General features: G+C 44.5%; 1 protein-coding gene across 1 annotated transcript in view; it reads right to left on the bottom strand.

The window, feature by feature from the left end:
• Stox2 (storkhead box 2) overlaps nt 1-21,785 on the bottom strand; it is a 115,437-nt gene that overhangs the window by 22,816 nt on the left and 70,836 nt on the right.

Below are 21,785 nucleotides of genomic sequence, written 5' to 3' on the forward strand. Positions count from 1 at the left end.
TATATATACCTGACAGTGGTATATAGTGACAGAGGGACTCAGAAGCAGGGGACCAGAGGGCTTCTCTAAGGCTTTGAGATCAGAATCTGGTGTCAAGGGGCAGGATGGTGACTGGTGGCGAGGAGATGAGGATGAATTGGGGAGGGGGAGGGGTGATGGGAGCTACAAGCAAGTATTTTTCTGGGAAGCTGTAAAGAAGGGGTACAGCTCTGTCGGGACAACCGTGAGGCCACAGCTAAGTGCTCAAGGCTTTCATCGAAGGAGGAGCAGCGAGCTGTGGGAGGAATTTCAAGACTGGATAAAGCAGGTGTGAATCTCACAAAGGTGTGGTGTGGTGGCCCTGAGATGATCACCTGAAGAAGACAGGGCAGATTGTAGTGGGATCGAGACCATGACCTCCTGTATGTATTTACCTGCTCTAAGGGATGATGGACACTGGGAGGCTGAAAACCTAGCGTTGAAGGGTAAGAGGGGTGGATTCACTAAGTGTCAGCCAGTAACACAAAGACCTCTCTCTATTTCTGAAATCTTTACAGTTTGAAGATGTTCCAGCTGGCTCCCAAGGATTCCCCGAATTTCCTAGACATTTCTGGGGTGGGGGTAGCCCCAGAAGAGGAAGAGACTAGGAGAGCGGAGGGGTAAGGTGTCTGCTCCTGATGACCAAGTGCCACCTGAGTTATACTTAGGGGTTCTGTAAGAGTTTACTTTAAGAGAAGTTCTATAATAAGGGTGAAAACAATCAGCAGAGTAGATTTTCTTTACTGATCATATTTACATAAAATCTCCTATTTCTTTTTTTAAATTTTATGTACAAAAATGTACATAATATGTAATATATGCATATTATGTATTATTGTGTGTGTGTGCATGTGCGTGTGCATGTGCATGTGCGTGTGCGTGTGCGTGTGTGTGTGTGTGTGTGTGTGTGTGTGCATGCATGTGAGTGCAATGCCCACAGAGGCCAGAAGAGGGCACTGAATTTCTGGAACTGGAGTTACAGGCCACCCAATGTAGGTGCTGGAAACTGAACTCAGATCTGCTGGAAGACCAATATATGGTCTTAATGGCTGAGCCATCTCTGCAGCACCCCCCCCCTTTGTATTGTTTTATTGTTTCTTAAGCATGCTTTCTCATATAATAAGCTAACACGGCTGGCCAAAGACAAGGCTCCAGTCCGCCTGCAACTTTAATCGATACTCTCTCCAGAAGATGTCTGGGTGCTCTGAGGCAGCTCAGGCCCCTGCTGTCAGGGCACTTAGAGCTGCGCTTAGATACATCTCCTAGGTTGTAGACAGGTACAGAGGACCCTAAGGAAAGAACTTGAACCCCACTTTGAAATGCCGTAATGAATGAAATTAGGCAGCAGAGCTGGAGTTCCCTGAGTGTTGGAATAAGTCCAGCTGGTGTATGAGACAGAGCAGCAGAAATCCAGTGGCCAAGACCTGGGGCTTGCACCCCCTGCTGGAGCCCGGTTCAGTTCAGTACCCCTCTCCCCGACGACTGCATCACTCGGGGACCCCATCAGCTCTGTTACAACTTCAGGTGGATATGTGAGGAGTAGCTGATACGGCTAATGGATCAAATTCAAATTCAGAAAGGTCCAAGGAGATTAGGAAAAAAAAAAAAAAATCAGCGGAAACTAGGAACACATCAAAGGTAGGTCCTGCAAACTCTGAGACTCTCCTGAGGCAGAGCCCTCTGAAAAATTTTCATACTATCTGGTGGAGGAGCAGCAGTTGGAAAGGAACACATGGGATTTACAGCGGTTACTAAGAAAGCTGGTTTTGTGCATTGTGTAGGGAGGTGCTCACTTCACACTGAAGAACTGTGTGTTGGGATTATGTGAGTGGGCAAGTATACAGCAGCGTACTGAAGCTTTTTTTTTTTTTTTTAAAGGATATACACATTTTTCTAACAAAATCTTACTCAAAAGTCTGATGCACAGCAGAAGAACTTGAGCTGATAGGACAAAGCTCGGGTGGGGGATGGGCACTCCCCGTATTAACCCTTCCCCCCCACCTGAGCAGTGGAGCCCAGCCAGAGGCCTTCAGACTCTTTCTGGCTGACTTGAGAGGTCTGAAGCTGGCTTGCTTTCTGACAGAGTGGCTACTCTAGCCACCTTGGACCTCCACGTCTCCTGGAGTGACTTTAACAGCCAGGGGAGAGGAGGGTGGGGTCTGCCACCAAAGGGAAAAACCAAAGCAGATTCGGAGACCTCTGGAGTTCACACACCACTTAGGAAGTTAACACCTTCAAAAAGTGTCCTCTCATACCAAAAACTTCTCAGAGGACCAAGACACGGAGACACTAAATGTAATTGCTTTCGATGTAGGTTGGAATACTTGGTGATCCTGCATAGATTACAAAAGACTTCTCGACACGGATGCCAATTAGCAAAACAACTAGTTGGTGCCTCTCCTTCTGCATGAAGGTCCGCTTCTGTCATGTCCGTGACGGATTTCTTTTCATTCACTGCGCCCACGGTGAGAGGCAGACACTGTGAGCGTGCCTGGGCTATTTTTTTTTGCCAAGAGCGCATTTCCCTATAACCAGGACTACGCACAGTAACTTTTAATGCAGGCTCCAGAACAAAATGGAGAGGGGGGTGGATGTTCAAGATATCAGTCTCCATGCCGACCCATTCTGCATTAAGAGCGATTACTTCCCACTCCTCGTCCGTTCCCACATCAGTCCACACTGTCTGCCCCAGCACGTCCTTGGCTCTGTCCCCGAACTCTGCCTGCAGCGAGCACCATGAGCACCATGAGGTCCCATCTTCCCATCTCTGCTGCAGACGACCATCACCTCTCACCTGGCCTGTTATATTAGCTTCATGGCGCTCAGCTTTTCTTCCTTGGGTTTTAACAGCCCCTTTCTCCAGAGCAACCAAGGATCCCCTAAGAAATCGTAAATCACGCCACTGCCCTGCTCAAAACCCCACAGCACTGCCTTTTACACTCCAAGAGAAACCTGATTCCTTACAAGTTCTCCAAGGCTCCGCAGTTTGGACCCACCTAACTGCCTCTGTGGGATAAAGCCCCATTTACTCACACCTCCTTGCCCATTACAGGTTCACAACCCCCTGTTCTTAGATCCTGCCAAGCTTTTTCTGAACTCAGGCAGGGTCTTTGTGATTTTGATTTTGCTCTTGGCCAGGGAAACTTCTGGGGTGGACTTTTCAAGGACTGGCCCCTTGTCATTCTGTAGATCACAAGTGAAAAGCCATACCCCCCGGGGGAACCCACTCAGCCCACCCAAGACAATGCTGGGCTTCACTCTCTGAATGTGTGTGCGTGCTCACGTTTACAGCTTACTGCCTGTCTAATCTGCTAAACAGAAACCCCACAAGGAAGAAGACGTGCATGCCCTGTTCCCAGTACCTACAACAACGTAGTGCTTACCCTAGATACCCAGTACATGGCTAGTGAATGAATACTCCTTTTTAATGATTTAATAATATGTGGAATTTCTAGGGAGTTTGTTTTGTTTTTGTTTTTGTTTTTTCGAGACAGAGTTTCTCTGTGTAGTTTTGGTGCCTGTCCTGGATCTCGCTCTGTAGACCACCAGGCTGACCTCGAGCTCACAGAGATTGGCCTGGTTCTGCCTCCCGAGTGCTGGGATCAAAGGCGTGTGCCACTGCTGCCCGGCTCTGGGGTATTTTTTTTTTTAAATCGCATTTTTTAATCCAGATTGTGTTAAGCAATTACAAAACAAAAGAGACCAAATACACTAAACCATTTGATTTTTAAAAGATTCTCCCTAATTAATTTCATAAAAGATGCCCCCTCAAACACAGTATTTATCATAGAAAAGATGTCATACATTAGGTGAGATTTAGAATATGTGTTTAAGATCTGTTAACAAATCATAAGATCTCTCAATACAACATAACACAATCAGAGTTATCAAGATTTTCCTGGGATCTTTTATCAGCATGATTAATGAGACAACTGGTCACTCTTAAAATATGCCACTAGAAAATACTTCCAAGCACTAGAGAGATAGCTTAGTAGTTAAGCGTGCTTGCAACTCTTGCAGATGACCCAGATTCAATTCCCAGCACCCATACATTGGCTCATAACCATCTTTAACTCTAGTGCCAAGGGATATGACACCCTCCTCTGGTTTCTGTGGGCATCAGACGCATGTGTTGTATACATTGACACACGCAGGCAAAACACCCATACACATAAAATAAAAACAAATTATTTTTTTAAAGGAATAAAGGGAAATTCTTTCAACAACTACTCCACATTTATTTTTTTCCAAGAAGACAAGCAACCAGAAACACTGCCAAAATATAGAACTCAGAGATCCCAGCATTTTGCATAAACTATGAATCAGACCTTACTTGTCTATATTTTTATTTTTACTTTATTTACAGGCATGAATGTGTGTATGCCATGTCTGTGGGTACCCTCGGGGGCTAGAAGAGGGTGTTAGAATCCCTGGAGTTAAAGGCAGTTGTGAGCCACCTGACTGGGGTGTTAGAAACAGAACCTGGGTCCCCTGGAAGAGCAGTAAGTGCTCTTAACCAGGGAGCCCTCTCTCCAGCTCCCCTCTTGCCTGCAATTTATAGGATGGATTTTTCTGTTGTCAGACTGTGTTTGAAGATAGTTAGGGAAAGTCAACATGAGCTCATGGGTACTTTGTGGGTTAAAGAATTCTTTCTGAACAGCTATTGCTCCCCTCTACTATACCTAAAATAAAGGGTGGGGGTACAGTAACTAGGCTTTATTTTCTTACAAAGTATCTACTTAAATACAGTCCTTTGGGTGCAAATGCCCAAACTAGGATAATTCGGATACTATCAAGCTCAGAGGAGGCATTCAGTGTATTTCTATCAAGTGAACATCAAATATTTTCAGGGGTACGTGAAGAGCACTTAGTGTTTAAAGCAGGTGGCATTTTGGACACTGTTTCCAAGTACATTGCTTTGTGGGCTGGTTAGCATGAGGAAGATAAATTAGTGGGCTGAACAAGAAGGATGCCAAAGATGGTCTCCCTCCCATGAGAAGCAAGAGAAAAACCTGCGGAGGGAGCATGAAGGGGCATGCTGAGCGTGGAGAGCTGGTAGCTCTGGGGCTCAGCTGGAGCAGGCTGAGGGGAGAGGAAGAGAAAAGCGGAAACCTGAGCCTGGTAGACCAGAAGGCCTAGAACTTACTCTCACTAATCAAGGTACTGCCCACGTTTTCATGGGGTCGTCATGTGACATGCTTCTTGTCAGTCACTCTCCCTGTAACTGTGGACTAAACTCGGGCTGACGGCTGCCACTCCCACATCAACCAGGAAAACCTGACACAAGAGGACAGCCTACATGCTTCCGGTCTACCTGTCTACAGTCCTCACACCCCTCTCAGAGAATGGCACTATCTAGCACAAACATTTTAACTATTTAAATCTCTATTTTCTCTTCCAACTTCTGGGCAGTTACTTTAGTTGGAATTACTCTTTCACACACACACAGAGAGGGCGGGGAGAGGGAGAGAAGAGAGAGAGAGAGAGATATTGAGATTCTCTTCCAAGTAACCACCTATTCAAGAAATATGCAGTGCCAATCAAATACCATGAGGTCCTCAAGCTCCAAAAGTGTTCTATCTGGCTTCTGTTTTGGGTGTGTGTGTGTGTGTGTGTGTGTGTGTGTGTGTGTGTGTGTGTGTGTTTACAAATTTAAAAATAATACAAAACACACAATAAAACTCTATCTTTTGTGAATTTCATTTTCTCCTTTTCAGTCATTTGTTCGGGAGCCTCACTCACAGCCTTTGCATAGGAGAAAGACTACACAACTTTTAAGATGTGATAGTCACGACAACTTACATTCACCCCCACCAAGACAACAGAATCACTTTCTAAAGACTACCTACCTATGACAAAAGCATGTACATACACCAATCTCAGTACACCTTAAAAAAAAAAATCTCTCCTTACACCTGTGTAGGACAAGGAGAGCTGTAAGTTTTCCAAGAGCATTGTATCGTAATAAATAGCAATCTTTAAAAAAATACACCAACATCCACGTTTGTGTACAGTATGTTCCCCACCCCCCCACCCCCCCCACATACACACACACAACACACACACATACAACACACACACAGAGCCTGAATTCAGAATCAATTGTTCTGTCTCTCTGTATCCTATTTTTCACTGTAAATGTTCATTTAATCTCTACTATAGGTTGAAGGACTTCATGAAATTCATATCCCAGATTCTCAATTCGTATACAATATCCCGATTCCAAACAATTAGTTGGGGAACTTGGTTGTTTGGAATTGGGAAACTCCTATTCAATGAAGGCACCAGGAGATACACAGCTAAGAATTTCATTTCTTTTTTCTTTTTAAAATATCATGTGATATTCTTCATATTTACCTGCTGCATGTTGGAAGGACATGTATGCCACAGTGTACATATGGAGGTCAGGGGGTAGGCTGCAGGAACTACTTTTCCCTTCCAACACCTAGCTCCTGGGACCGAACTCAGGTCATCAGGGTTAGTAGCAAGCACTTTTACCAACTAAGCCTTTTTACCGGCCCAGAATCCAGTCTTTTAAGACAGGTACAGTTAGTTATCTGGTAGCCTGGCTCCTTGTCTGTAAAATAAGGGTTTGGATGGAATTGTAGCAATGATTTCTTCAGGCTCCAGAGGTCTGTGATTCTCTATTTATTCGGCAGGATTTTGGCAGAAAATCAAATCATAATACATTTCCCATGCCCAGCTCTATTTCCAGGTGTTGTGGAAATTACATCCATGTTTATCTGATCTGGAAGAGGCTTTAATTTTCAAAGAAATGGCTAGTTGCATGGACTATCATATTCTTCCCTTACATAATAAAGCCTTCATGGTTTATTCTAATGCCAGTCCTGATGGAGCTTTGCTCCTCAGGACTAATGTGCTTTCCCTCTCCTGTCTCCTGCCAAATTAACACCAGCATTAAAATTATGGATGCCAGTAAAATTACCACATGCAGCAGAAATGGCGACTCCTCGTAAAAAGTCTGAAATGGGCTTCTGAAATGCTCAGAGCCCACAGGGATGAGACAGCTCCACTCCATTCAGCAAAATGTACTACCTTTGCCAAATTTGATCTCAGATGCCCCTGGGCTCGGGAAAATCACCCGCTCTCTGAGGTTACAGCTAAGTGAACAGCTTCTCTGATGTGAAGCGTCAGACAAATCTTGTGTTTTACAATTTAATTCAATTTATTAACCCCAATTTTATGTGTAAATGCTGCTTGGTTCCTTTAATAGAAAGTCTACTAGGGTATTGTCCCCACAGTTCTTCTAGAAACACACATATCCCTTTCCTATATATATGCTCTCAAAGACCACAGCCGCCTTCTGAGAGGACAGAGCATATGGCTTCCATTAGCTTGCATGCTGCTAAGAAAGTTTCTTTGAAACCAGATTACTGTACTTGACTTTCAACTGTTTGCATTGAAATCCGAAAGAAAACTGGCATTGAAAATGGCACTTTTACTAGTTTACTGGAATTTTGTTTAAAAAACGCCACTGACTTCAAAACTTTAAGGCTGGGCCCTTATTGCAATAGGCCATGGCAGCAACTTGACAGCTAAAAAGTGAGAAATGTTTAGAGCTTTTTGAACTTCTAGGACAGCCTTTCCTGCTCAATTTCAAGCCCAATAGTCCTCTGACACAAAATCCAATTAATACTTAAGCGATTATTTGAGGAAACTTCGTACTCACAAGGTAGAGTAAGGAGGAGGTTCCTATCATTGATGCTGAAGTTAATCATGACATTGGCTATGACTTCTGAAGAAACTTCTTTTTTTCCTTTTTTTTTTTTTGTTTGTTTTTTGTTTTTGTTTTTCCGAGACAGGGTTTCCCTGTGTACTTTTGGTGCCTGTCCTAGGTCTCGCTCTGTAGACCAGGCTGGCCTCGAACTCACAGAGATCTGCCTGGCTCTGCCTCGAGTGCTGGGATTAAAGGCATGCGCTGCCACCACCCGGCGCCTGAAGAAACTTCTAATGAGAGCAGAGCTAAGAGCTAATTGTGGTGACTTAGAGCACACACCATAATGAGTCGATCTCCTCATGTTACCCAGAATGCTCTGCTCATGTCTGTGTGATAAGGGGTGTGTGTGTGTGTGTGTGTGTGTGTGTGTGTGTGTGTGTGTGTGTGTGGCTGGATGAGATTAATCAGTTCATTGGTTTCCAGAAGAAACCACCATCTTCCTAGATTCGGAGCTTCCGTCTGTCATCTTGACTACTGACTCAGTACTTAGCTACTTGAGTCTTTTGCTAGTGAGATTTGGCTGCTGTTGAAAAACTGTCACAGAATAAGGACAGGTGTAAAAAAACAACATAAAGAAGGGCAATCAGTGGACAGTGATGGGCAAAACCCCCTCGACATAATAAGCAACAATGGCCGGCATCTGTTGTCCTCATAACAGTTAGTAGCACTCTGGACCACTTGCCCATTTGCTATGGATGGATAGCTGAAGAATTCGAAGGGAACTATGAGCTATCAGAAGATCAAATCTTTAGCTCAAACTCCATGTGTGGGTATTTGTGAGAAATTAGGGAGTAGAAACCAGTAGATTGCCATTTACATGTCAGGCGGTTGAGTATTTTGATGAATGAAAAGGCTCTGTGCGTAAGGACAAGATGGTGGTTGGCTCTGCTTTCTACCAAGATGGTGGTGATACCAGCTACTCCCCTCTTCTCTGTTCCCTGACCCAGAATTCAGTTCCAATTAATTTAGTTATAAATTAGTTCTATCTCCCTGACCTGAGATAAAAATCATGATAAAATACCAGTCTTGGCCAACAACAGTTAATACAGTCTCCTGGATATCATGTAGTTCTATATGGTTAACGAGTGTCCCCATGGTGGAGGGGGGGGGAAGGGGAGGGGGATGGGGGGGAAGGGGGAGGGGATGGAGTCTTCCTTTAGAGGGACTGCCTCAAGTAGAACCGAATCTAAATTCCTAGTGGACGCCATCATCTACGCGCCATCCACTTCCACTATCCAGCAAAACCCTGCCTGTCCGTAAAGACGTATCAGGCGTTCCAATTTCCACTGATGAAAATTTTCAACTCTAATTTAATAAAGCGGCCTGACATTTGCAGGGCTGTTCTCGGAGTTAGAATCCCCAGGGCGGTGTCTCTGCCTCTGCCTTCTTGCTTCATCAGCTGAGGTACGAGGACTACGCTGTGACGGATTTCTGTGAAATACAACTGCAGCTCAACAACCGAGTCTAATTAAATCCAGGTCAGATATGGTTAGAATGGCAGTTCCCAGATCACAACAACCTTGGCGGAAGAGCGGCCACAGCAGACTCCTCGACTCTCGCCCTCCCGCCCCTTCCAACAGCCAGAGAGGCTGTTGTTGAACTATGTGAGAGTTCCAAAGGACAGGGGGAAAAGTTTAGCGGCGTTGGACAGACTCACACTCCAACTCACTGTACCATTAAATAACTCTCCTCCCTAAATGTCAAGACAGTGACAAAACCCAGCAACTTTGTTATGATACCATGAAATTGAGAGCCCAGCTCTGCACTTCCTTAGTTAGACCATTGGGGGAAAAGGGTGAATTTTTTTTGAATCTCACTTTCTTCATTCTTTGCAAAGTTGGTCTATAGGCATGGTTCTTCACCTTCCTAATGCTGTGACCCTTTAATACAGTTCTTCATGTTGTGGTGACCCCTCAACCATAAGACTGTTTTTTGTTGCTACTCCGTAACTGTAATTTTGCTACTGTTATAAATCGTAATGTAAATATGTGATATGCAAGATATCTGATATCATGACCTGTGGGGGTCATGACCCATGGGTTGAGAACCACTAGTCTATAGTGATTTAAGAATCACCTTACAGTGATTGAGGGGATTAGATGAGATAATGGATGTTGAACATACTGCCCTTGAGACCTAATATTTAATAAATAATAGCTAGTATTAAAAATATATTATCTCCAAGTCTGTCTCAATTTAATCCATTTCTTTTTCACCAGTACTTGAATTTATTCCAACAGAAAATTAATTTAGTTATAAAAAGAAATTAATTTAGCTATAAAAAATTAATTTAGTTATAAAAAGAAACCCTCTAAAAACTGTCTTAGCCCATGCTAAGGAGGGCAGTAGTCCTTCTTACACTAACGACAAAGAGCGTCCTCCTGAGGATGCTGAGAGGACCTCTCCTGAGGGAACAGAACATTTCCATTGAGACCCAGGGGGCTTACAACATTTGGGTGGGACACAATGGCCTGAGAGCAAACAGGAAGCATGGACTAGGGATGGAAGAAGGATTGAGGCTAGTAAAGAAAGTTGGCCTGTTTCAGAACAGCGACTGGACCGATTCTCCACCCACACTGCCGAAGAAGTAAGCTCCCTGCACTAATGATGGGTTAAGACACCAGGAGTTAAAGAATTTCTGATGGGCCCTGAGATTCTCATTGCCATTATGGCTATCTCTTGGGGAAAATGTCCCATAGGAGGACAGACAAAGTGACTTTTATACACACACTCAGATTTTTGTTCGCTCCTTACTTATGAATCTAAGAAAACTGTTATCGATGCCCGCATTTAAGAGCCACACAGTCACATTTGTTCTTAATGGTGACAGTCCTGTACCACAGGCTTGCACGGCTTTCTCAGCTGTAACTGTAGCTCGGTGTGAAAGCAATCATAATTTCCAGAGCTTCGAGTAGCTTCTGAGGTTTACCTGAGCACTAATCTACCCAGTGGAGACTCTTTTTAAAAATTAATTTAATCTTTAAAATGTACTTATTTGTGCATATTTGGGGTTACTTAGGATGTATACATTTACAGCGTGTAATGATCACAGGGAGGGTACTGGTCGGCATTTCTTTCATATTGCAACACCTGGATTCTTCTCTTCCAGTTACTTTGGGTCTATCATAAAATGATAGACTCCCTGTTTGTGCCAGAAACACCAGGAATGATTCCCCCAACAACAGTATTTTGGTATTTATTGTATGATCTCTCTCATACTTCTCTCCCTCCCCTTCCCAGTCTCTCAGGACCTCTATATAGTCTCTTCTTTTAAGAGACTGACTTTTTTTTTTACCTTCTACTGACTTATTAGAACATATTTCATTTGTTTTGTTGTTTTTTTTTTGTGTGAGAGTGGTTTGTTTCATTTAACATGATGCTTTCTAATTCTATCAAAATTAATGAGTGTATTGTTTTAAGTAATGATAAATTAATGCTTTTCAATAACTTCCCTTCAACTGAGTACTTTCTATATGTGGAAATTGAGAGGCGATGTGAATTGTAGAACAGGCATTCATTGAAAGCCCTTGCTTTCCATGAATACAGAATTAAAATGTGAAAAATAATAATAATAAAATGTTAAAATTAGTGTTCAAAGCATCCTTTGAAGGACCACAGTAAAAACAAAAACAATAAACAAAAGCCCATGACTAGCAGATTCTTTAGAGGACCCCAGCCAGGGGAGCCGACACATGGACTTGGAAGACAGAGACAGGAGGATGTCAAGGGGTAGCCTCGGTTACACAGCAAGTTCACAACCAACTTTGGCTGCATGAGACCCTGTCTCAAACACAAAGACAAAACAAAAACAAAACCCTCCAAAGAAGGCTCCAGTTGCCGAGGAAATGCTAACAGTTGACCAATGGAGCCTCATGAACTTGAGAAGCGTCACCATGGCAAAGGGAAGGTAACTGAATGGAGAAACATTAGGAATGAAATCAAAATCATGTGACATAGGATGACTATCTTCAATACACCAAACCGACAAAGACCCGAAACAAGAAATTAAACAAACTAATCAATGAATGGATAATGAAACAGACAGTTCTCCAACGATGTAACACAAACAGCCAGTACACGGATCTCTCCGGTCATCGGAGAAACACAAATTAAAACTCCATTGAGATTCCATCTCACCTCATTCAGAGTGGCAATCATTAAATTTTAAAAATGCTAGCAAAGATATGGATGAATGGCTACTCTTCTATACCACTGGTGGGAATGTAAACTAGTCCAACGTCTATAGATTTAAAAAAAAATAGAATTCCTCCAAAACATTAAAAATAAAACCACTGTGTGACTCAAATATAGCAATCCTAGGTATTTATCCGAAGGACTGAAGTCATATCACAGAGACACGTGCAGCACTGTTCACAGTAGCTAAGTTACGGAACCAACTCAGGTATACAACAACAGAAGAATGGAACAGAAAACGTGTGCACATGCGCGAATGCGCAATGCACACACACACACACACACACACACACACACACACACACACACACGGACATTTTAGCCCTAAAGAATGAAGTCACATCATTTGCAGACAAATGGATGCCACTGGAGACAATCATATTCAAACAACAAGACCCATCTCAGAGAGACAAATAGCATACTTTCTCTTGTATGTGGTGGCTAGATTTTAGAGAGATACATAAAGTCATGGACGTACCTATAGCACTATAGCACGAAAATAGAGGGAATCTGGACAGGGGACTAGTAGAAGGGAGGAGGGGAAGATAAGGAGGTGTGAGGAGTGAGTAGATACAACACATGATTTACTCTTGTATGAAAATGTCCTTGGGTCATGGTGCCTGTGCAATGAGGAGGTACAATGGGAACCAAAATGGAGGAAGACTGGGTGGGTGAACAAACTTCATGCTGAGGTCATTTCTTCCACTGGGAGAGCTTATGTGGAAGAGAGGTTTTAAATGGGATTTCAAGGATCAACAGTACCTGCAGGGTGTGGGGTTCCTCTGCAAGTGCTTTCCTGACCACACATCCTTTGAGACTGACTGTGAGCATGGCCAAGCATCCTTTGAGACTGACTGTGAGCATGGCCAAGCATCCTTTGAGACTGACTGTGAGCATGGCCAAGCATCCTTTGAGACTGACTGTGAGCATGGCCAAGCATCCTTTGAGACTGACTGTGAGCATGGCCAAGCATCCTTTGAGACTGACTGTGAGCATGGCCAACATCCTTTGAGACTGACTGTGAGCATGGCCAAGCATCCTTTGAGACTGACTGTGAGCATGGCCAAGCATCCTTTGAGACTGACTGTGAGCATGGCCAACATCCTTTGAGACTGACTGTGAGCATGGCCAACATCCTTTGAGGCTGACTGTGAGCATGGCCAACATCATTTGAGACTGACTGTGAGCATGGCCAACATCCTTTGAGACTGACTGTGAACATGGCCAACATCCTTTGAGACTGACTGTGAGCATGGCCAACATCCTTTGAGGCTGACTGTGAGCATGGCCAAGCATCCTTTGAGACTGTTTGTGAACATGGTTGCAAACACACAGAGAGAAGAGGGGCCCTGCTAGTGTACATTGGGAATCATTTTAAAATGTTCCAATTATGCAAATTACATGAAGGACCTAACACTCTGAGACATATCGTTACTAAAGAACAATACTGAAACTACCTTTGGGGAGGTGGTAAAATCATGTTTTCAGAGACGCCATTTTCGTGTCAGTGAATGCAACCTGGAAAGTATTTTTTTTTTGCCATTTTTTTTAAAGATTCTGTGTGAAAAGCTCATGGATGTTATAAAAAAAAAAAATAGCCCTGTTGTAATCAAAATCCTAAGGCAGAACCTAATGAAATACGCTGACTTTGTTAGTTCACAGAAGCCTCAATTTGATGCTATTCTTAGAAAGTCTCTCGCTCTGAGTGTGTAAATCAGACTCCTTTGGCCTTGACTGGGAGGCATGTGGTCTCTGAATGTGTAAACCGGACTCTCTCAGCCTGGAGTGTGATGCATGTGGGGTCCCAGGTCAAATAACACACATCTCATGGAATGTATATATTAAAATCGAAGAGAAAAAAAAATCCAAGGAATATTTTTCTCTTGGATGAGCGAAGGAGACATGCAGACGATGGAGATGGGAAGCAGTCTAATTACTTCCTAGCCTCGGATCTACAGCGCTCACTGTCTCTCCCTGACTCGGCCATGGTTCTCATGCTGATGTGGTCACATGCAATGGGCATCCTCCACTGGAGAGTTTGGAGTGCCTTTGATGAAGGCTGAGGGCACACTAACAGTAGGACCACTTCTCAGAGGTCTGCTTGCCCTGGTCCCAGAGGGTATCGACATTTTTAACATACGTGTATATATTTTTTTTCATACAACAATTTTTGAAATAAAAGCAGGGGAAACCTACCTGACCCTTTCTGGCCTGGCTCCATTCCCCAGGTAGCTTTGTGGCTAAAGCCTGGTGCATGCTAGGGGAACGCATCCAAGCACAAGAAGGAGCCAGTCACAGAAACGGACGTCCTAGAATCTGTAATAAGAAGAGAGAGTAAACGGTCGAGCAATAGTATCCTAAATGAGCATCTCAGAGAGGTTACTGCAGGCCTGTGCAATACAACAGCAATCTGGCACTTTACCTTGGAAGGTATCTAGATATCTCTTATGGGCTAAAGAACCCGCGGCTCTTACAAATCAGGGCTCGTGACGCTGAGAGACAGGTTCTGTCAAAAGGCTTTGGGTGTACTTTGCCCGGGATGGTTTTGCCAGTGGGGGCGGGGGAGGGGAGGGGGTCATCTTTACTGCCTTTCTATCCTATCTGCATGGAACAGCTGGATCCTGCTCCTCGCCTAGCCCACAGCACTGCAGTGTCTGGGGATCTGCAGTGTCACCCCTGGTCTGATTCCTCTCTGCAAAGTGAAGTCACAGGGACCAATCAGCCTGACTTCTCACTCCCCTGCCCAGAATCCTTTGTGAGCTGAAATGAGTCATCGCTCCAAGAAAAGCCACAGCCTGTGTGTCTGGTTAGCTCCTTTGTCTGTGCAGTGCTGCGGAAGGGGGTAGGGGGGCGCTCAGAGGATAGGACGGACCCCAGGTGCAGGGGCCAAGGAGTACGTGCTCCTCTCCCAGGGACCCAGGCGCCATCACATGCATTAGTTCCCCAAACACATTATTATTTTTTTTTTAAAATCACCAAGAGTAAAAAGGGCACATACCTCCAAAAACGCTTGAAGAAAGAACACACACATTAAATTTGATCTGGCATCACAGACTCAACAAACCGCAATCACAGACCTGATACTTTCCTTTTGTTTTGTTTGTTTGCTTTTTTTTTTTAAGGCTGGCTTTGCCTCGTCACGGAGGACGAATCTCCCACCTATGTGGAACAAACAGGCAGTTCTACAGTACGCTGGGTCCAAGTTTAGCTGCAGTGAGCTATTTGCCATGAATTCCAGTGCCCTGCAAGTCTTTGCAAGCCCGGGGCTCACCACCCCAGCGGGCTCCAGCCCCGCGCAGCTCTGCCACTGCCCATAAAGGCAGCATCAGGGAATGAGGTCACTATGTCAGGAGCTCGCTCACTCTCGGCGCCCCGCTCTCCAGAGCTCAGAACACAACTGGCGGGAGTCAACAGGATTTGTGGGTTGGTGTCGCGGCTTCGTCTGCTTTTCGAAATTTCTTAAAAGAAATTCTATGTTTAAGATCAGGAAGGGAAGGGGGGTAAAAAAAAAAAAATCAATTACGTCTCTATGCAAAAATGTCTTGCTCGCTACGCCATCTGTAGCATGCTCATTATTAGCCCACGCTGAATACCTCCTACATTTATGTGTATATGTGTTATATATAAACACATATAAACATACAAAGATACACACACACACACATACACACACGGGTGCGTGTGCACACACCCCAGACTCTACAGGACAGAAGTACTGAGACATCTATACAACAAGCTCACTACTTCTTCAAGAACACAGTAGCCACACTACAAAGACAAGGCACACCTGAAGCCAGGTACTAAAAAAAAAAAAAAGCAGTCCTCAACACGGTTCTTCCATCCTTCCTTTCTTGAGACAGGATCTTACTCTGTAGCCCAGGCTGGCCTCAAACGTCCTGTAATCCTCCTGTCTCAGCCTCAAAAGTGCTGTGATGAGGAGGAGGATAAGCATCAGCTTCCACACCTGGCTGCTCTTCTAAATCGCTGAGTTGGAAGGATCCCTAAGAGGATTAGCAGGCTCAAGTCCCACCTGAACCTTGTCATGTAATTCTTATGAATCAGCCTATTCTGAGACATACCACCATGGGACTCCGGCCCTTTCCAAGTCATCCTCTGATGAGTCCTATTCAACTTCCTCCCTGTAGTGATTTGCAGTCTGACTTCGGGAAGCTGTGAACATGTTCAACCCTCTTTGGCCTGTCAATACATCCAACAGCCACACATACACATTAACCTGGCCCCTAGAGGCCAGACTGCCTCTTGTCTAGTTGCTTGCAGTTTTCGATGCCTAGTAAGCATCTAAACTGTGTGTATTCATTTATTGGCAGATTGATACGTTTGATTCTCACGTTAAACAAACAAATAAAAGAACGTCTTCTGGTTCTTTTCAAATCCTCAGCCCCCCAGGAGTCTCTTCTTTTACTCACTCTTTCCATGCTGTGGACACCAGGGTTCTTCTCCCTGTCACACTACTCTGGCTCTGTCATGAACACACTACATCCACTAACTGATGAATGTAGTGGATGTTAGCTATTGTGTATCAACAACAATCCCTCAGTAGCTATTACTAAACTAGGTAACGCTTTGAATATCAAGGCTTCATGCACTTAAAAAAAAAAAAAACTATGAATTATACCTTTAATGCTTTTTTAGAAATGGTTTGGTCTTGAATTTCCCTTCCGAAACATTCTAAACTCTCTTCTCCTGGTCGGTCACTGTAAGCCTGAGCCTGTGGTTCAGGACTGGGGCTTGCTTTCTATCAATGCAACCCAAAGCTAATCAATTCTCTTTTAAGGTAGCTGAATCCTTCACTATAAATCCATCAAAATCCACCCAATGCATCTATGAAGGTCAATCTTCATTGTCAACTCGACTGGATTAAGAATCACCTAGGACAGCGGTGGTGGTGGCCCACACCTTTAATTCCAGCACTTGGGCAGCAGAGGCAGGCAGATCCCTGTGAGTTCGAGGCCAGCTTGGTCTACAAAGCAAGTTCCAGGACAGCCAGGGCTGTTACACAGAGAAACCCGGTCTCAAAAACAAACAAACAAACAAACAAACAACAAACATAATCACCTAGGAGACACATTTCTGGGTGTGTCTGTGAAAGGTTTCCAAAGAGGCTCAAGTGAGGAGGAAAGATCACCAACGACAGGAAGCCAGCTGAATACCGTGTTTGTCTTTCCCCTTATGTAACCACAGAGTCGATGGAGTTACCTCACTTTCTGTCACCATGACAACATCACTAGCCCTCACAACTTAAGGTTCTCCAGGGAAGTACCAGATTATCGTGCCTACATTCAACAGCTAAAGATTCCACCATCCTCTCCATCTACTAAAGGTTAGATCAGTGAACGAAGAAAAACAAAAGCCCAAGCACTCAAGGGGACAGAAAAGGACAACTAAAGAAACGTCAAACCCTTCCAAGAAACCTGAAAGGTAAGTCCCATTTTTAAGAGTCAACCTGCCTCCTTCCAGATGGTACAACAACTAAGTGCAAGGCAGGATCTGAGTCCCAGGCAGCTGGCTCCAGGGTCTGCACTTGAAACAACATACACACATGCACATGCACGCGCACACGCAAACACACACACACACACACACACACACACACACACACACACGCTACCTCTCCAACATAATAAAATAACCATGGGAAAGAAGACATTGAAGAAACACATATCTCAAGTTTAAATTACAACCAACGCCAACTGCTGACAACGCATGGGGCCAATGTGGTTAATGTCACAGGTCAGATCCCTTCAGTAACAGGTGGCTCTATCCAGGTCTAGGGATTCTGACCAGCTGCCCTCTGGGCTTGGATGGCTAACTTTCATCGAATGACCCTGAGAAAGAATTCAAAATACCTGTCAGCGCTGTGAACACAGCCTTGCCCTGCCGGTCTGCTAACAGCAGGATGAACTGTACGGTAGATATCTCTGACCTTCAATTCTGGAACATAAGCGAGAGGCCGCAGCGGTAGCTCATTCGAACAAGCGCTTGCCTTGTAAGCACAAGTGTCCAAGTGCAGTGCCCAGAACCCATTTTTTTTTTTTTAAAGCTGAGCAAGGTGGTATCGTCTTATATACTACCAGCTCTGGAGAGGCAAAGACAGCCAGACATCTGGGCCTCACTGGCCCACTAGCCTAGGTTACTTTGTGAACTCCAGGCCAATGACAGACCCTGTCTCAGTTTTTTTAATTGCTTCATGCCTGAGGAATGACATCTGAGGTTGTCCTCCAGCTTTCACAGGTGAATGTGCACCTACACACACACACACACACACACACACACACACACACACACACACACACACACAGGAAAGATAACATAGGCAAGAGAGACATTCTCAAGTTTTAGACAGCCATGAGCATCAGAGTCAAAAGTCAACTCCAGCCATCATGCACAGCGCCCTCACCCGCCCGCCTTCAGTCCCTTTAGCGACTGCTTCGGTGACGGGGAGGGTTTACAAACATCATCCAGGGGATCCCACAGGTGACCTGCTCAGTGGACAAGGTGTGGAAAAGAGGCGGTGCTTGGCACCAGAGCGTCTCCTTGGCAGAAGATTAAACCCTAGCAGCCGCGCAAGTGGCACAGCCGGGCAGAACTGTAATAAACATTCGGATGACTAACGGGCTGGCAGAGTCTTGGAGCCGCTGTATGTGGGGAAGCCGAGAGCACTACACACCCTCGGAGCAACTGAAAATATCTCCCGGGTGCCTAGCTGGAACGCTGTGTGGTTACTAGGCATAATTTAAATATGTACGAGATTAGCATACATAATCCACGGTGTGTGTAAACCCAAACATACTTTTTCCCCCCTACAAACAAATGAAATAAATGATTTCTACCTTCAGAAGTTCAAACTACGCTAAAGAAGAAAAGATACTCCCACCTAAGTACAAAGAAATACACAGCAGGACCCATCATAGGCGAGGCATGGGGAGCATCCAGAGAACTCAGGAGGAGAGAAGTGGGGTTGGAATAGACAGAAATGATGTGGAGAGGTGAACTTCTTTTAGACCTGAAAAGCAAGCAAAGAAAGAGAGGCACCCACACTAGACCCCAAGCTCTGGAAAAGAGGGATTTCTGCAGGCTTTGTATTAAGAGCGTGTTCTTGGAAACGGACTCGCCCAAAGGACCTAATCATTACATATACACTGAAGGAAGGAAGAGATGACCTGGAGACCAGAAGTGGGAGCCAAAATGTGGAGTTACCAAGGGGAGACAGAGAATAAGCCTCTTGGGGCTTCACCCTGAGAAGTAAAGGGTAGGCAGGCAGAGTGGGTGGTGTAAGATCAGGGTATGGTAGACATCTATTAGTCTCAAATCAGAAACATAAGTAACAGAGGCTGGGGTAAGGGCAATTGACTGGGAAAGAAAAGGATCTACCTTATGGATGCAGTGGATTCCACTTGGCATTTGTTAATTAGTTCAGTTTTATCCCTTAGAAGCCTTTCACCTACGTGAACCTACACTCTTAAAATAGAATTGCTGCTAAGCTTTTAGTAACCAGCTAAAGATGAAGATATGTTGACATATTCAAAGTGACTTTCCTAGGGACTTCTGTACTTCCCTTACTTCCCAGGAGCCTTCAGGGCCAACACTTTCTCCCCTGCGCAAGACTGTTCCAACAGATTAGGAAAAGACTCCTAGTCGACAACAACAGTCTAGTCCAAGCCAACCAGCTTATTCAATGCAGCACACAAGACACGACGCTTGTTGCCCAGGTCAGTATGAACTAGGTGGAGTGCCCAGACTAGTTTCGTCATTCACAGGAGACGGAAAGTGACCCCGTGAGAACAAAGGAAGATGGTTACTTCTGATCTGCGAAGAGACACCAAGAAAGCATGGTGAGACCTGGTGAGCACTTTGGGGAGAAGGAGGCAGCTAGGGGGCACAGCACAGGTGAGTAAGGAAAAGAGGGGGGAGAGGGAAGACAGGGGTAGCTCACCAGGCAGCAAAGTAAATATAAACAGAGACGGTGTGGTTAGAAGGGTCAGCTGTTTTACAGAAGGGCCAGTTGCCTGTCTAGATTGGCTAAGACGGAGTGACATTCACCCCCACGCATATACAAACATTCACACATGCTCCTGTGAGAGAGAGAGAGAGAGATGCTGAATAATGTGGAGGACATTAAAATGATGGATAAATGCATTGCGGGTTTTTATAGAATGGTGCTATTGATGTCAAGGTTTCTTTTCTTTTTTTGTTTTGTTTTGTTTTTTGTTTTTCAAGACAGGGCTTCTCTGTGTAGTTTTGGTGCCTGTCCTGGATCTCGCTCTGTAGACCAGGCTGGCCTCGAACTCACAGAGATCTGCCTGGCTCTGCCTCCTGAGTGCTAGGATTAAAGGCATGTGCCACCGCCACCCAGCGATATCAAGGTTTCTTAAGAAGCAAGTATACATATGCTGCATGCCCAAAAAGAAAATAACTATTAAGGCGTGGCCTTTACCTTTACCTATTGTGAGAGATCAGACAAGATGCAGACTGCTTAGCCAGGGAAGAGAGAGGCCAATGGATATAAGAAGTGATCTAGGCTTCATGAAAATATCAACCAGATTTTCCAGCATGGATAAATTAGGGCTTATCAAAAATACGATTTGAGCTGAGGTGTAGCTCGGTGGTACAGTGCTTGCCTGGGATGCATGAGTGCCTGGGTTCGATTCCCAGCACAGAGAAGGAGGGACGTGTATTCCTTGGAGTGTCACACACACTTAACACTGACTGCCTAGACACCATACAAAAGTCTGGGCCACAGCAGTGGCCTGACATTTGGAGTCCAAGCTGAGAAACAAAATCACAGAAGAGGATCCTCCAAAGAGGAATCCCTGGGCACCAGTAATAGATCAGATTTCCCTGGCTGCACAAAAGCCAGTCAAAAAAGACACAACTTAAAAATTCAACAAAAGCAGTTTAAAGAAAAAAAAAAAAATACCCAGAAAGTTCCAGAGTTTCCAAAGCCTTTCCAGTTCAGGATTTACCGAGTGAAGTGTATTTTTATAATGAGAGAAGAAACAATTTCAATTAAAGTTGGATTAGATGCAATAGAGGATGGAAAAGGCGATCAAACATCTAAAGAACAAACACCTTGGTGTCCCTCCAGGTAGGAGAGGACACAGCTATGAAGACCCACCGACGGGTCTGGCCACTCTGCCTGCCAGCCTTGCAGCTAGCTTTTCAACAGGATGGTTCTCACAAGGCCAGAGGCAGGATGGGGAGAGCTGGGCGGTAACAGAAGTTCCCCAGTACGTTATCATTTGACGGGGTCAACGCCACAGCCTCAAGGGGAGAGCAGGCTTGGCCAGGAGACAGAGTTAGACGCTAAGCCCAAACCAGCACCCTGTCTTCCGAATGTGTGTTAGTCTATAACATTTATTAAATATTAGTTCATAAATCCGTTAAAAGACAGTGAATACCTATGACTTGATAAAATATATGAAAAGAAAGATATACTCTAAGGCTTCTCCAGAGGTCTTTCAGAGAAGAACACACAAATTAAAGATGCAGATAACAAAGTATAGTATAATGTCAGCCTTTTTTTTTTTTTTTCCTGCTTTTAGTTCCTCTGACCACCATCAGAAGACAAGAAAGGAAAAGCTGAAAGCACTGGGCTGAGCGTGCGATGCACACCTGTAATCCTAACTCTTGGGAGGCTGAGGCAGGAGGATTCTAGACTCTTGACAACTGGCTACGAAGAAAATTCTGGACAAAGAAAGCAACGTGGGGGTGGGGGCTGTAGGACTTTTTAGTTTTAGTTTTGGCGCAAAGGGAAAAATTCAAATTTGTTTTAAAATTAAATGGCAAGAAAACTCCGGAAACTGAAAACCTGAAC

Source organism: Peromyscus leucopus, chromosome 17 (assembly GCF_004664715.2).
Source record: "Peromyscus leucopus breed LL Stock chromosome 17, UCI_PerLeu_2.1, whole genome shotgun sequence".
Taxonomy (NCBI): domain Eukaryota; kingdom Metazoa; phylum Chordata; class Mammalia; order Rodentia; family Cricetidae; genus Peromyscus; species Peromyscus leucopus.